Below are 11,524 nucleotides of genomic sequence, written 5' to 3'. Positions count from 1 at the left end.
TCTGGAAGAACTTCGCGAGCAAGCAAGGTTATAAAAAAAGAAACTAAAATAAGTAAAGCTAATTTAATAGCTTTATAAAAAACATGTTATAAATAAAACCACTTACAGGCATATACAAGAAGGGTTAGACTTTTTTTTTATACCTTTAAAAAAAAAAACTCTTATTTTATAATTGCCTAGTAAAAAGGATTAGTATAGCACTAAAAGCTATATAAATTACTATATATTTATAAAAAAAGTTTAGGCCTTTAAAAAACTAATAATTTCTTATAAGAAAAGGTCTTAAACTTTACAGTACTTTATCTTAATTTAATACTATAAGATTTATAAAATATAAAGTTTAAAATATTAAAGAACCTAATATAAATAAACCTCTGTAAGTTTCTCCTTAAATAATTAGGAGATCCTGCGGATAAATTACATATTATATAAAGTAAGGCTTTACGCATAAGACTGGCTAAGAATAAATTAAACTATGTATACTTGTAATATTAAAAAGAATAGTGGTTAAAGCTAGGAAAGCAGGGAAATTAAATTAATATTATTTTTTTATAAATCTTTTTTAAATCATACTTACCTGTAATAAAGCAGAAGGTCCGCGAACAGCTATACTTCCTAAAAATACTCGCGGAATTAGTATCCCTTGTTACCAAGCTCTAACCAAGCCTTCCTTTTATATTACAAGATTAGACTAGTACCAATCTAAAACCTGTAAATATAAATTTTAAACTAAATAACTCTTTGCAGGGCAAGAACAAGGGATCTTCGCGGAAGATAAATAAATATAAGGTTAAGAAGCCTGCTTTTATAAAAAAAAAAAAAAGTGGGAGCCTTAGTGTTACTACTACAAGAAGATTAGGTATATTAAACTAGATTATTTATATCTTAAAAAAAAGGTAAAAAATAAAAAATAATATAAGGACCTTATAATAATAACTATAGTTACTAGTAAATAATCTTAGCTAAAAATAAATTAAGTTTTTATAAGGTAAATATTCTTATTTATAAAGATTACCTTACCTAGCAGGGTAGTTATAAATTATAAGGTACTTATAAATTATAAAAGTAAAGTAAATATAGTTTCTTCTCTTTTTATAAAGCAGGCAGGATGGAAGATCTTGCTATACTAAATATTTACACATGTTATTAATAAAGGGCAAGTGCGGAATAAGGGTATTATAAAGGTAGATATAAACCTTCAGGACTCACACGGGAACTAAAAGGAGTTTAGGGTGCTTATAGTAATTTCCCTGGACATGAAATAAATAACACTAGGAATGCCATGGTTAAAGATTTATAACCCGCGGACTATTTAGGCTTTAAAGGAATTAACCTTTATAAAGTAAGACTATTAGGTTAAAGGGGTATCCGCGGAAGAGTTTGCAAAAAAAGTCCACAAGGACTAGTTATAATTCTTTTAGATTAGTATAATAGGGATTAAATAAATTATATTAGGTAATAAGCTGCTGGATTAGTGCAGGGATCTTGTAATTATCTTTTTAAAAGAGAAATCCTAATAACTTCCATCTTATTATAAAGGGGTTAATCTTAAGATTAAGATTAAGAAAGGTAAGGAGCTATTATTTAGGCCCTTGTATTATTATTCTCCACAGGAGACTGCAGCTATTTATAAGTATATATAAACCATGCTTATAAAGAAATAAATTTATTTATTTAAATCTTTGGCTGGGGTATTACTATTATATACACCTAAAAAAAATAGCAAAGTTTGTGTGTGCGTGGACTTCTGCGGGCTAAATATTATATTTATAAAGAATTATTATTCACTTTTTCTTATTAACAAGATAATCGCGAGATTAAATAGTATAAGGATTTATATATAGTTAAATCTTTAGGATGCCTATAATTAAATTTAGATTATAAAAGAGAATAAGTAAAAAATAGCCTTTTATATAAAGTATAGGTTATTTAAGTACTTAATAATACTATTTAGGCTTATAAACACCCCTGTAATATTTTAAGGGTTTATAAACTAGGTCTTCCAAGATTTGCTGGATATTATGGTAATTATATATATTAATAATATTATTATATTCTTGCAAGACAGGGACAGTTATAAAAAGTATATTCGCGAGGTGCTTAAGAGGCTCCGCAGGGCAGGGTTATACTATAAGTAAAGTAAATATAGCTTTATTACATAAAGAATTAACTTTTTAAGGTATATTATCACACCTAACAAAGTTAAGATAAAGGAATTATAAGTGATTATAATTTAGAAGTAGCCCATGCTAAAAATAGTATATATTATTTTTATATTTCTTAGGTTTATTAATTAGTACCACAGGTTTATCCATGCCTACATGATAGTAACAGCAGTCCTTATAAATCTTTTTAAGAAGCCTAAGAATAGTCCCGCGAGGATAGCTAAGGATAAGGGGTTAGTAATAACCCTGGTAGCCTGTAAGATAGTAAACTTCCTTAAGAAAAAGTTTAGGAAGATAATAAGATTAAACTATTTTATAAAAAAGTTACTCACGCGGGTAAAAACAGATGCCTTAGGAGGTGGTCTCTGCGGAGTATTAACTTAGTTATATTTAAATAAAATATAAAAGCCAGTGGCCTTTTTCTCACGGAAACTTATTATATTAAAGTATAATTATATAACAGGAGAGCAAGAGCTCCTGGCTATTATAAAGTCCTTTTATAAGTAAAGGCACTATCTTTAAGGTGTGTTATAAGAGATTAAGGTGGTTATAGATCACGGGGCGCTGGCTATGTTCTAGTTACTAATAAAGGTACTCTCGCGGATATAAATTTATTAGTCTTAGTTTTTGGCTGGGTTCTGGTTTTAGATTACTTATTATACAGGGAAATTAAACCCTGCGGATAGACCTTCACGAAGGATTAATTATATATAAAATAATTAATATAAAAAAGACCAAGAGGGTCACGCGAAGCAAGTAAAATAAAAGCTATTTTAATAATTAGGTGTTACAGACGCGCAAGATGCCCAGGAGGATATATCCTTAAGTATAATTATAAAAAGCACTGCAGTACAGGCTTTATAAAAAGACCTGGGAAGGGACTAGTTCATAACTTATGTAAATAAGTTAGGTCCCTGGCAGCTCGGGCAGGTATGGCTTGCAGCTGTGACTATTAATAATAGTAATCCTTTATTAAAAATAAAGGTTCCTTATAAAAAGGTAAGGAGGATTTATAAAAAAAAAGGGGCTATTTAGGCCAGATCCCTTGCAAAGAATTTTAAAGAGTTTGCCAGCTTTCTTAAAGCAGGATCCCTTGGCAAGGAAGGTCCTGGGTATAATTTATAAATATAAATTATAGGGGAGGAACCCTAAGGTGTATAAGAGTACTCCGCGGCCATGAAAATAATAACACGTGCGGCAGGGCCTTTTATATAACTAGGAAAGGTTATATATTCTAAATTATTACTAGTTATAGATAAAATTCTTGTAAAGTTACATGATAACCTATTTACAGGGCACTTTGCGGAAAAAAGAATTTTAAAGCTGGTTAAGTAAAGGTTCTTTTAGTTAAAGATACGTGACTTTATTAGGAAGTACTGCAAGTCGTGTGGCATCTGCCAGGGTTTAAGGATAATTTATAGTAAGTAATAAGGCTTACTTTAGCCTTTGCCAGTACCCGCGGAGCCCTGGGAGCAGATTAACATGGATTTTATTACAGACCTGCCTGCGAGTATTAAAATAAAAGATCTTAATAGCTCGCGGGAGGCGTATAATGCTGTTTTGGTGATGGTGAATAGGATAAGCAAGATAGCTTACTTTATCCCCACGAGAAAGTTAATTAAGGGGCATGAACTAGCTTACCTGGTGATTTATAAGGTATTCCGGTTGCATGGCGTGCCCGCAAATATTATAACAGACCATGGGAGTGTCTTTATAAAGGGGTTTTAGTTAGACTTTATATACTGCATCTTAGTAAAGCACTTAATAAGTACTACATATTATTTATAAATAAATAGCTAAATAAAATACTTAAATAATATTTTAAAGCAGTTCTTGCAAGGATATATTAACTTTTTACAGGATAATTAGGTTAATTATCTGCCTCTTGCGGAGTTTATATATAATAACTCGCGGCAGGCATTTATTCAGGATATACTATTCCATGTGGTGTATAAAATAAATCCCAGGGTTATTGCACTAAACTTGGAACTAGGGGATAAGATATCCCGTGACGTGTTTAACTAGACAAGACACCTTTAAAAAATCCGCAAGGAGGCCAGGAAGGGTATTAAAGTTACTTAGGCCTTGTAAATAAAGTATTATAATATAAAAAGGGTTGCAAGAACCTTTTAGGTTAGTGACTATGTTTAAATTAGTAATATAAATTAGTCGCGGATAAGGCTAAACTAGAAGTTAGATTAGCTCTAGTCTGGTCCGCGGAGGGTGGTAAAGCGGATAGGACAGAATGCCTATTATATAGCTTTACTAGCTAGTCTTTATGTATATAATATGTTTTATATATTTATGCTCCGCGAACATAAGGAGATGGAGGGGGTAAATACTTATAAGTATTATAAAACCAGGTTTATAAATAAGGATAAAGAAGAGTATTATATAAAGGATATTCTAGGTCCAGGTGTTAAGAATCCTAAGTAGCTTTAAGTAAAATAATTAGGATATAAAAAGGTTATAAAGGAGCTAGTTAGAAACTTAAAGCACTTATAGGTATATAAAAAGTATATAGTAAGAGGAAAGAAAAAACCTTATTTAAAATAAAAAAAATAAAAATAAGGTAAAAATATTCTTTATAAACCTAACTAACAGCATCCTCCCCTTCTAAATTAACACTTAATTATTCTTTATAAAAATTGCTATTATACGCGTATACCTTATGGGCACAGGGAATAAAGCCTATTATCCCTACGGGAGAAGGCTCTGCGGGTGAATTAACTAGTAACTATTTACCAGAACTTAAGCCTGTAGTGCCTGACCAGACTACCTAGTTTTATATAAAGAATAAGGAGTTAAGTAATATAAGTAATTATTATACTTCTTGCTAATCCCCCCAGAAATATATTTTATAAATGCAGGTTAGCCTTACTAATCCCAGTAAATAAGTAATAGTACTTAGTATACTTATAGTTATAAAAAGGTTTATTTCCGGCGTGTGTTATAAAAATAGCCTTGCAAGTTTATGCGTGGTTTATAATCTAGATTTTACTAGTATAGCCGTATTAATATATATGCCTATATACTAGGGCAAAAATTTATTATTTTTCTTAGCTAGATAGGGGCTTAGTACTATCCCAGGGTGCAAGGCCAGGCAGGATTAAAGGGTTATTTACAGAAAAGGTTCCCTAATAAAATAATATATTCCCTAGATAGTTAATAAACCAAGCTATAGCCTAGTTATTAATTATTACCATGCCCGGAGGCAAGGTATCCCAGGCCTTTCTAGAGAGTGGCCTATCTTAGGCAGGGGGTATGTTAACCACAAGGTGGCTGGGTAACTGTAAGGTGTTAGTATATATATAAAAGAAGTATTAGGAATACTTATAGTAGCTAGTAGCCATGTAATAATATTAAATAATATTATGATTATATTTCCCTAGGTAACTATATAAGAAAAAAGGGTATTTATTAAATTTAGCTAGAGGTTAAGATACTACTAGTTATTAGCACCCAGGCCAGCCTAAAGATTAAGGCCGCGAGTAACCGCGGGCGGGGGTATAAGAAAGGCCGGGAATAGGGAAGTGGTGGTAGCAAAAGATATTTTTAATAACTTAAAGATTTATATATAAGTTAGTAATTACCTGCTTGTAAGGGCTATAAAAGTAAAGTAAGAAAGTATAATACTAGAGTATATTACTTAAGAGTACCTATAAGATCTTACTTATTAAAGCTAACAGGTGGCTAAGAGCCAGGAGAACCTTATATAGTAATTTTAAAGTAAAAAATATATAATAAAAAACAAGAAAGATATAAGGATAAAGGTACTAGAGTATATTACTTATAGGTGCCTGGAAAACCTTACAAGCCATGGCTATAAGGGCTAAGAACTAGAAGGACCTTTTAAAGATAACCTAGAGATAATATAGGATAAATAATAATAAAAAATCCGCAAAGGAATAGCCATACTCACAGAGTTCTTGAAATATATTATTAAAGAAAAAGAAGAAAAAAAAATGGGAAGAGAATAAGAGGGTGTTTTAGTATTAAAAACTAATATAAAAGAAATAACCCGGAATAATATTTCTCTTGCAGGTAATAATAAGTGTAGCTAGCAAGTGTTATTATAAGAGTTATAACCTCTTAACCTTCTTGCTAAACTTCCTAAATAATATATAAAGCAAGAGGGGGGCTAGAAGTATAAGATACCTAGCAGGATCTTTATAAGGTTTATAGTGTTAAAATAGCCTTTACCCTGCGGAGATCATGCTCGCGGAAGTACTACACTTAAGATATAAGGGAGTATATAAAGATAGTTAGATATACTAAGGCACCTGTAATAATAATATATATTTATAATTTATAAGGAATCTTAATATATAAGAAAATAAATAATCTTACAGGGCAAGGCCTGATACTTTAAAAAAGGGTACTTATAAAAACTTAATATAATTAAAAAGAGCTCTTAAGGCTGTGTATAAAAGGTTATAAAGGCAGTAGTATATTAGGAAGTATACCTTTTTTTATTACATAGTAAGAATTCTTTTTTTCCTCGCGAAGGGTTTTTTTTAGGCTGCTGTGAAGGTTTTTTAAGGGTGCTTTAGGATATCTAAGCTAGTTATAAAAATTGTAAGGATATGGGCCTTAAGGGACCAAGGCCATGAAAGGGGGGGGGTAGTTATAAGGCCTATAATATTATATATAGCCCTTTTACAAGAACTTAGAGATATCCGCGGAGGATTCTCCGCGAATAGGCTAAGTTAGCACCTATACTAACTTAGCGCGTATAAAGAATACCTGTCCTCCGCAAGGGAAGAGTTTTAATCCCTAGCATTAATCTTATAATAAAGCCAGTTTCTGGAGAAAGGCTTTTAAACCCTTTTATTCTTATCCTTTTAGGTGTATTACACCCTTTCACACTATTTGCAGACCCCTTCTAAGGCCAAGGACCTTATAGTAGATGCGTAAGGCTTATTATAAATTATAAAAATTTTTAATTTTATGGCTAAGATAGTGATTTTTTGGTATTATTTTAGCAAGGTCTTTCATGGTGTACGTAATCTTATTTTATTACCTTTTTAAAATAATTTTCCCTTTAGCATTTTTTTTAATATTTCTATATTAAATTTAGGGTATTAATGTCCTTAATTAGTACCTATTAATTATATTTAAAAGGCTAATTTTTTACTTTACTAAGTATAAATCTTTATTTTTAATAATATCTTGTGCTATAATATTGTTAATTTCCTATTCTTTATTCTCTTCAAGTTCTGGCATCGCGTCGGTATTATTTTGGCCTTGCCATGGCTCGAGCAGGGAAATATAAAAAATATTATAAATTTAATTATATTTTTTAGGTAAACATATTTAATAAGCATTTATTTTAATTTTATTAAAAATATAAAATAGTCTAATAAATTTTAGCTTAAGCTTGGCAGGAACTTTAAGCCTTAAATTTTTAGTATTAAGCTTAACTTATTATTTTAATGTAAAATTTATATCTTTTTAATGCTAATTATAATATTTTTAGTATTATTTTATATTCTTTTCCTATTCTTTATCATACTTGCAATAAATTTTATTTAATTTATTAATTCTTATTAATACTACCAGTACCTCCGTCTGCTAAGGCTTGTCCGCGAGTTATATAATAAGTTTAGGGTCTTAACTAATAACCACCTAATAAAATAACATGCTAATAGTGCTATTCCAGGCATTATTACATATAAATTATGCTGTACTTAACAAATTTGGCCAGACAAGTTAATTTTTAGTGTAAAAATCCTGTAAATATTATTCTAAAACCTAATTTATTTACTTGGTTTGGCCGTTGGTTTAGGGGTGGGATGCTGTTAATAAATAAATTTTAGTTTAGTAGTAAAACTATAGTTTTCCCCAGTATTTACTAGTAAATAAGGAATCTTAATTTAATACAATACCTCTAGGTTAACCCCATTTTAAAACCTATTATTAGTAAAATACTTTGGCAAGTTTATGTGCTTAAATTAAGGTAAAAACAGGAATAAATTAAGATTATTTAAAGTAATAGTTTATAATTATAAAGATTATATTAACATGCTCTTTTTAATATATTATTAGCAGTAGTCCGGTAATAAAATCCATGCTAATTTATTTAAAAGGGCGTGTTAGTCTCAGTAAGGGTTAAAGATTTTTATATAAATAATATCATGGCGCAATAGTATATTAGTAATTAGGGCAGGAACAGGCGTAGGACTTAATTATTAATTTTATTTTATTTTAAAAAAACTTTTATTTAACTAGTATTTTAGTTTATTTAGCAGTAAAATATCCCGTAACAGGGTTATTATAATAAGCTTAAATAATCTTAGTTCTTAGTATCTAGTTTAATAGTACATATATTTAGTTCTTAAATAGGAGTAATTTATTTTTTTTATATAAATTAACCCTTAAGCCCAGGTATCTTAGCCTTTAAGCTTATAATTTAGTTCTTAGTCCAGTTATTTTTAAACTGTAATACTTATACTAACTTTGTTAAATAATTTAATGCTTGCTTAGAGTAAATATCCTTAATAATATAAGTATTTTAAATAAGGTAATAAGATAGGACCTAATTTTACTTAAGGTTAAACTAAATATTTATTATATTATAATTATTAAACTTTAGATCCACTTCCGATTTAGTCTTAAAATTAAAAGGATTATTATAAATATAGTATTTTTTTAAACTTTTTATATTTTAAACCTTAATAATAGGTTCCTGAGAAGAATCTAGTTCCTTATCTTAAATTAAATCTTAAATAGTAATAGTTTATACCTTTACTTTGCCAGTTAAATATTACTAAATTAGGGCCAAAAAGTCTTTTTTTAATATTTAATATATATCCTTCTTATACTTTCTGGAAGAAGCGTCTACAGGGTTCTTTTTCCTTAAATAATAAAGAATAATAAAATTATAAAAAGCAAGGTTTATATATTATCTTACTTATTTTCTGTTATACTTACACTGCTGTATTAAAGAACAAAGATTTACATGGTCTAATTATACTATAATAGTATAAGGAGATCCTTTTAAATACTATTTTTAATAATAAAATAACCAAATAATAGCAAAAAGCTCCTTATCTAAAATTAACTAATAAATTTCTGCTCCAGAGAATTTATATAACTAAAATATAACAGGGTGCCATTTTCTAGTATTATCTAGTTATAAATAAATCCCTGCTATTTTACTTATACTAATATTAACCTTTAATTGGCCTTTCCGCTTAAAATTAAAATAATCTTAATAAAGGTACTATTATAAAAGTATTAAGTAAGAAGCAAAATGCTTATTTTTTAGGATTTTTAATATATAAAGAGCCTACCTTTTTTTCTTTTAATATTTCTTTTATTAAATTTATTAATAAAAGGACTTTTCTTGAAAAATTATAAATAAATTAATAATAAAAATTTATAAAACCTAAAAATAACTATAAAGCTTTATAAGAACAAGGTTCTTCCCAGGATATTATAGTAATAATCTAATTTAGGTCTATTTTAACACTATTTTAGTTAACTATAAACCCTAGAAATTCCACCTCTTCCTTAAAAAATAAATATTTTTTTAAATTTATAAATAACTTAGCTTTTTACAGGCGTTTTAAGACCTATTTTACATGTTTAACATGGGATTTCTAGTTAAAAGAAAAGATTAGAATATTATTAAGGTATATAATATAAAAATAATCTAAAATATTATATAATATAAAATATATATAACCTTAAAATATAGCAGGGGCATTTATTAAACTAAAAGGTATAATAATATATTTAAAGTATTTATATTAGCACTAAAAAGCTGTCTTTTAGCAGTTTTTTTCCTTAACTTAAATATAATAGTAGGCGTTTTTTAAATTAATTTTAGTGAATTAAGTTACTTTAAATAGGTAATTAAGAATTTCTAAAATTAAAGGTAAAGGGTACTAATTCTTAACCATTATTTTATTTAATCCCTGATAATCCACGCATAGTTATAATTCTTTATTTTTTTTAGGTATAAAAAGAATAGGTGCTCCTGCTAGACTTTTAAAGGGTTAGATTCTTCCGCATTTAATATTTTTTTAATATATTAGCGTAATATAATTAATTTAGCAGGAGAAAGAGGGTAAATTAGTCTGTAAGGTAGAAATTATTTATTTATTATTATGATTTTATGTGTTAGCATTAATTTTAATAATATTATTCTTACTTTATAAAAAGAAAATATATCACAAAACATGTTAAGTTTAATAGGTAAACTATTAGTTTAATTTATCTTCTTAGCTTTTCTTATTCCTTCCGGAAGCGGAATAATGGTAAATACATAAGCTTAATTTTAACATGCTTTTATAAACTTATGTTAGCTTAGGAGCAAATACTTCGCCACTTTATTTTTAAATTATTATTAACCTGTAAATATGTAAATATGTAGTACCTGAATTATGATATTTAATAAAATAATTAGGTATTTATAATTAATTTACTTAACTCTTATATATAGCCTTATAAAGTTTTTTATTATTCCTTTAGAGTTAGTAATCTTTAAAAGTACTTTTTATACTTTATTAATTTAGTCTTTTCTCCCACTGTATCCTGCCATGATAGGGCACGACGGTTTTTCTTAATTTAAGCATGCTTGTTTTATAAAGTTTAAACTAACCATATTTACTTAAGCACAGGTGTTAATATTTACTATTATCTTAATATTTTTTAGGGGTTTTTATAATTACTCTAGTTTATAAACACTTACCCGTCTTTATTTAGGGATATTAAACTGGAGTTTAAGACCTTATTTTAGCTTTTTATTATTTCTTTCTTAATTTTTACCTGTTTTATTATCCTAATTCATGAATTTGTCTGGTTCTTTCCCTTTATATTTATTATATTTATTTTATTTTAGGTCTTTCGCAATGATTTCTTAAATATTTACTTTTTAGTTGGGATTCCGTGGTTAATAGTTTAGATTTTTTAAAGAATTAGGGCATTCTGGCATAATATACCCTTTTTTTTTATATTTAAAACATGTGTATTTTTTATTTTAATCTTAATTTAGCATTATTCCACCTTGCTCTTGTAAATATCCTTTTTTAAATAATTATCCCTAATTTTAATTTAAAATTCTTCCTTAAAGTCCTTAGTTTATTATAAATCCTTAATCTTATTATTTCTTAAATTATAATTCTTCTTGGCTAATTCTTCTTGGGCCAGGCCTGTTTCTGTCTTAATTAAATGTTATTTTTATTTTATTATAATAAAATATAATTTAAGGTTAAAGATGCTGCATTTTTAACTAGAATTAAGAGGTAATTTAAACTAGTTTATCTTGGGTTTCTAGTAATTTTTTAAAATTATAGTTATAAATTTTATTTCTTAGGCTTAGCTAGAGTTTACTAAAGTATTTTTATACTTAG

Source organism: Aspergillus multicolor (genome assembly GCF_047715735.1).
Source record: "Aspergillus multicolor strain CBS 133.54 unplaced genomic scaffold BDW74scaffold_1, whole genome shotgun sequence".
In the NCBI taxonomy this organism is placed as follows: domain Eukaryota; kingdom Fungi; phylum Ascomycota; class Eurotiomycetes; order Eurotiales; family Aspergillaceae; genus Aspergillus; species Aspergillus multicolor.
The sequence above is the reverse complement of the archived record's forward strand: the minus strand, read 5'-3'. Positions refer to the sequence as shown.